The following is a 6022-nucleotide window of genomic DNA, read 5'->3' as shown; positions in this document are numbered from 1 at the left end:
TGAAACAGCATAGTTCATGGCAACTGGGAAGTAGAAAGACAGAGGGGAAGGAGCCAGGGACAGATATAGTCCTCAATGACTTACTTCCTCTAGCTATGTGCCCCACCTGCATACAGTTACCAAGCAATAGTCCATAAAGCTATCAATGGATTAATCTATTTTCAGGACTAATCCACTGATGACATCAGAAACCTATTCATTTTCAAAAGTCCCACCTCTGAACATTGGGGATCAAACTTTCAACACACGCCCTTTCACAGAGATAGTCCAGATCTAAGCCATAATCAGTATATAAGAGGGAAGTAGATAAGTCTATGTCAGACCTCAAAGTACTCAATCTACAAAGGTTACTAGATCCACATGTCCCCAGAGTCACTTCTCTCCTTTTTTCAAAGGCTATAATATAACCAATCTGTTAATCCAGTTATATTTTTCTGAGCCTCTTATTTGTTGCATGAGTTAAAGATTTTTATACAGGTACTTGGGAAAGAAGATTGTTAACAGTGTAACAATCTTATCAATATAGATTGTTTTACATGGAGTACATGATAGTATGTGATCAGGGCTTAGACATTTATATAAAAAAGTGTCTAAATAGTACTATATCTCATGGTTTAATCAAGAATACACTTGGTGGGAGAAGCCTATAACACCAGGGTATCAATTGTAGACACATAGTTCATTTTTCTCTCATTTTATCATTCCAGAGAGAGACCAAGTAAGGCATAGAAGAGGCTAGAGGTAACACCATCTCATGGCACTATAGGAAAGGACCCTATCCACAGGTCAGATTTCTTACAGTGCAAATTTGTGAATAGCCTTAGATGTGAGGTATAAAAGGAAAGGACCTAGTCACTGAATAATTCAATATAAATATCAGAACAAAGACTTTTCTGAGAAATTATATTAAACTACTAAAGTAGATTTATCAACCATATTTTCAGTATTTTCCCCCCTATAAGAATCCATCATATTAGCTCTGATAAAATTGGAATATCATAGATATACTATTTTTGTTTAAGTGCTGTATGTACATTCATGCTTTATACTTAGAATAAGGTTGGTGGTTGGTTTGGTTTTTTGTTGTTTATGGTTTTGTTTATTTGTTGTTGTTTTTTTTTTTTTTACCATTTCCTTTAAAACCAGTTTTTAACCCATTGAGAATACATATTACAATACACAGTCTGTCCCATCTGAAGAAAAACTTGAGTACATTCCCTTCCACTAAATAAGAGTGTGCCTGCTTGTGGTCCATATGTTTCAAAGAAACATGAGATTCTGGGGTTAGTCACACAAAAAGCCTTGTTTTGTTTCTCCATTAAGTATTTGTAAAATAAATGAATAAATAAAACATTCAGGCTTTTGAATTTGGAAATGAAATCTAATTTTTGATTATGGGTTATTACTCTGAAATCATATGCCTGTATAGGAGTGGTCTTAAAATACTTTAAAACTGTTCTTAAGATATTGAGTTAAATAAATACTCACTTTTTTTCATAGTGATTCCATTTTTTAATTTATTACAAGAAAATATATCCTGTACAAGAATGTTTAAAGAAATTTTAGTCATAATAGCCCCAAACTGGAACTAATCAAAATCCAGCAGTAGAAGACTTGATAGATTGTGTGGCATATTTATGGAATTGAAAACTACCCATCTATCATCAAAATTAACTATTTATGAGTGAAAACATATGTATAAATGTCAGAATTGTTCTACTGAGCCAAAGACACCAGGCCCAAGGATGCAGGATGCATGAGTAAGGTACTTATATGATCTATGGTTCCATTTATATGTAGGCCAACCCCAGGCAATGCTAATTGATTGATAAGAACCAAAACACTGATTGCTCATTGCAGGTGGTAGATTGATAGAAAAGGGCCATGAGAGATCTTTATTAGATAAGGAAATGCTCCATAGCTTGACATCAACATTAGTCAAGCTGTACACACACAGAAGATTTGTGCATTTTACTGTATGGGAAAGTTGTTCCTCATAGTTAAAAGACATTGCCACCACAGTAAAGTTAGCAAGTGCCATGCAGTGCCATGGTAGAATCCAGTTTTAGTTAAAAAGTAACTTTTTCTGCCAGAAGGAAAATACTCTATCATTGCTATTGCAGCAGCATAGCAAAGTACACTGATAGAGTAGGCCAGGAAGTTTCCAGAAAGAGAGAAAGCTGCCAAGCCACGCAGACTGACAAAGACATTCCTGAGTTCCAAAGCAAAGCAGGCACACGATTTGTGCACAGAGGATGAGGCAAACCATCCCAAAGGCTATACACAAACTAACTTTGAACAGTTAGAGGTTCTATATCAAAGAACTGTATGAAATAACAATTCAGGTCATGAAATGAAGAAACAATATCTCAACAGAACATGAAAAGTGATAGGACTCAGGGCAGATTCAGTATGTGCAGCACAAGAAGAATGGAGGGTCCAGCCTCATCTTAAAAAAAAAAAAAAAAGTATGACTTACTTTAGTAGGTAAGGAAAATTGCTGTTTTCTGAATAAGAAGGAACTATGAACTCATGAATAAATTTATATTCATGTGAATAAAACTATATAAAACATAAATTTTACATAATAAAACATTTTTTTCTTTACATTCTCTTAAAAAGGTACCTTCTATTTCAATGAATATTTTTCATCATGCCTATAATAAAAAAAAATCCTCTGTAGTCATTGTTGCAGAACTAACTGAACCAGGTGTGCATTACCTACTAATTCTCTCTGGATATGCTAAAGATTACTCTTTAAATGCCAATAAATACTACTTCCTCCCTCAAATCTATCTTGATTTGGAAATCAGATTGAAACTGAAGGAAGGAAGACCTGTGAGCAGGGAAAGTTAAGTTTGTGGGACTGATTTGCAAGTTAGCAAAGTCTTAACCCTGAACCAAATTTGAAAGAGATACTTGTAACAACATCAGATTCAGGTTTGAATGTATTTTGTTAGAATGTTACAGATAAAATAAAAGGGAATTGAGAAAGAAAAAATTAGTATACACTTCTATCAGTTTAAGTTAAAACCAGAAGCCATTTGAAACTTAAATGCCTATATGTGGCCTTTGTATGACAAGTGTATTTTTACCTGCATATATTGCTTTATGTTTTCATACTGATTGACTTTCACAGTGCTTAGTAAATGTTAGCATGCTTTCTCTGTCATATACACAATCTCTCTGAATATGAGTTATTCCTCTTGTGTTCACCGCATTGACTTTAAAACAAATATTGACTACATTTTTGGAATACACGGTTTCTCAGACTTATTCTCATGAGCAAAGCTGAAATTTTCTGGAAATCAACACTTTTGAGTCTCTTCAAGACTTTAGAAAACCCACTCATAAAACATAAAAGTATTTTTTGTTAATTTTTTTTTAATTGTTGGTTTTTATCACAACCAATTTTAAAGCCTAACTAATAGGTTGCTCCATTTTTTTTTCTTCTGGTCAAATTGGTGTGAAAATAACAATGGTAGGATAAAGAGTAGTCATATACAAGGCCATTTTCTCCATAGCAAACAACAACTAAAGTTTTATGTAAGGAAATAGTCCTTTGTTCCATCAGCTGCTGCTCCCATCACTAATGGGAGGCCATCAGTGTTTTGGGTGGTGTTTGAAGGAATGATACATTGGTAGGCAGTACTTGAATAGGTCAATATACCATCAGCTTTGGGACCAAGTAGACAAGCCCTCTATCTTTACCCTTCTGCTCTCTAGTTAGGGGACCTTGAGCAAGTCATAGTAGCCTCTTAAAAAAAGAAGAAGATAACATTCCTCACAGTACAGATACCTCTCAGGTATACATGGGACAATTTAACATAAACACCTGCTACCCATTTATACTGCAGGCATAATTTATAGTTTAGGTTCCTAAATTAGTTTTCTGCAATTGCCTTAACATATTATCACAAATTCGGTAGCTTAAAACAATAGAAGTTACTTTCTCACAGTTCTGGAGACCAGATGTTCAATATCAATTTCACTTGCCATGTTATCATTGAATTCTGTAGGGGAGAACCCACCTCTGGCATCTTCCAGCTTCTGATGACTATGGGTATTTTCTGCTTTTGTCCACATCATGCTAGACTGTCTTCATCTTCACAAAGCTTTCTGCCCTTCTCTCTCTGTGTGTATTGTGTGTGTGTGTATGTGTGTGTGTGTTTCTCTCTTATAGGACACTTATGATAGTATAAGGTCCACCCAGATAATGCAGGATGATCTCCGCTTCTCAAGATTCTTAATTTGATAAACTCTTTACAGACCATTTTTCCAATAAAGTAACACAGGTTGGAGGCATTAAGCTGTGAGCATATATGATGGGGCAGGGACACTTTTCAGTCTTTCACAGTGCTTAGTAAATGTTAGCATGCTTTCTCTGTCATATACACAATCTCTCTGAATATGAGTTATTCCTCTTGTGCTCACCGCATAGACATGAGTAACAAGAATTTTATCCTGTTAATTGCCTGAACCAATGTTTGTGGAACTGACCTATCAGCAGTGGGTACAGAAAACATTTTTTTACTATGGTTGGGAATAACCAGACATTTGGGAATAACCAGACATCAAAAAACTCTTAGGAGTTTTCATTTACAGGCATCAAATTATTCCATTAAACAAAACAGAAATATTAAGATGTCTTTTTTCCAGAAGGCAGCATTCAACTAAATGCAGTTTAAAAAGCACTATTTCTCAAATAAGAGTATGTTATATTTATATTTGTACAAACGTATGTAATTTTCACACATTTAATTATTTGAATTTCGTGTCTATAGAAAACAAAGTCAGAAAAAATGTTGACTTGCAAAGTGGGACACATATAAAAAAAAGTGCTGAAAGTACCTAGCTTGACAGATGGCTGAGGGTGAAATTACAAAGTGGTTGGTGAGACATTTGAAATTTTAAAAAAAGCAGTGGAAAACTATGAATTAATGCATTATTAATTGTTCTAAAAACTTCTCATCAAAATATAATAAAAGACAAAATCCTTTGCATACAAATATATGCTAAAGCTCTTTCCTAATCACATGCAAAGAAGATAACTTTTTTCCCCAAAAAAAGTAGGTTAGAAATTTTAAATATTACACTTTCATAATGTTTCTACATAATTATTTGCAGAAAAATTTCATAAAATAACAGTTCTTCCTAAGATGTTTGAAGGAATGCTTATATAATTAAAATGTTGAAAATATAGCCAGAGGGATCTCAAGCAAAAATTTCCTTCACACAAGTAGAAAAGATTGAAATGGAAACTAGAACAGGAATTACCTTTCATCTTTTCATCATGTAGATGCAACTTTATTTCATATATTCATTTTTATTTGGTGGTGAGAATCAAACCCAATGCCTCACATGTGCTAGACAAGCACTCTGCTACTGAGCCCCAGCCCTAGCCAATGAACCTGCTTTCAACAACCGGAAAATAGGATGGGGGTACACCATTCCTGGAAGTACTACAATACCATGTCGATGAGTGGAGTGAATGTAGCAAGCTCCTATTCCATCTCCCTGCTCCAAAAATCCACTAAATATATTGTTCTCACATAGAGGACGAATCAGATATTAAACTGATAAGAACAGATACTACCCTTGATCTTAGTCGAAAGACCAAGAAGCAATCACCATGCACTTTTACAAACAACAAATTAGCACCCAAATGATGTTTTATCAGTTTCTCTTACAGGCAATTCCTAGCCTGAATAGTTCTTTGTTCAAATCTTCAGCTACAGAAAAACTAGCCTAACCTCAGTATATTGGCAATAAACTGTTTAAAAACATACAGGGCACATCGAATGCATATATAGATATTTATAGTTATAAAATTCATAATGTCATTTAATTCTTACAGGAAAAGCATGCAATGGGTTCTATTATATAAGACACTTTTACTGAGGAAGTGGGAGCTCAGAGAATAAATAATTTGTTAAAAAACATGAAGCTGGCAGAGCAGACCAAAGGTCTAAACCAAGTTCTTTAACTCCAAAAATTTCCTCCACTGTGTTTCTTCTATGCT

The 6022-nt window shown here is 34.4% G+C and overlaps 1 non-coding gene across 1 annotated transcript; it reads right to left on the bottom strand.

Annotated features, from left to right (window-relative positions):
• Positions 1–5437: 5437 nt before the first annotated feature.
• LOC143393214 (U2 spliceosomal RNA) lies at positions 5438–5628 on the bottom strand. The gene has a single exon (XR_013090519.1). It is a non-coding gene; the product is annotated as a U2 spliceosomal RNA (small nuclear RNA).
• Positions 5629–6022: the final 394 nt, after the last annotated feature.

This window comes from Callospermophilus lateralis, chromosome 2, assembly GCF_048772815.1.
Source record: "Callospermophilus lateralis isolate mCalLat2 chromosome 2, mCalLat2.hap1, whole genome shotgun sequence".
NCBI lineage: Eukaryota > Metazoa > Chordata > Mammalia > Rodentia > Sciuridae > Callospermophilus > Callospermophilus lateralis.
Note: the sequence above shows the minus strand (reverse complement) of the source record. Positions and strands in the feature narration are given on the sequence as shown.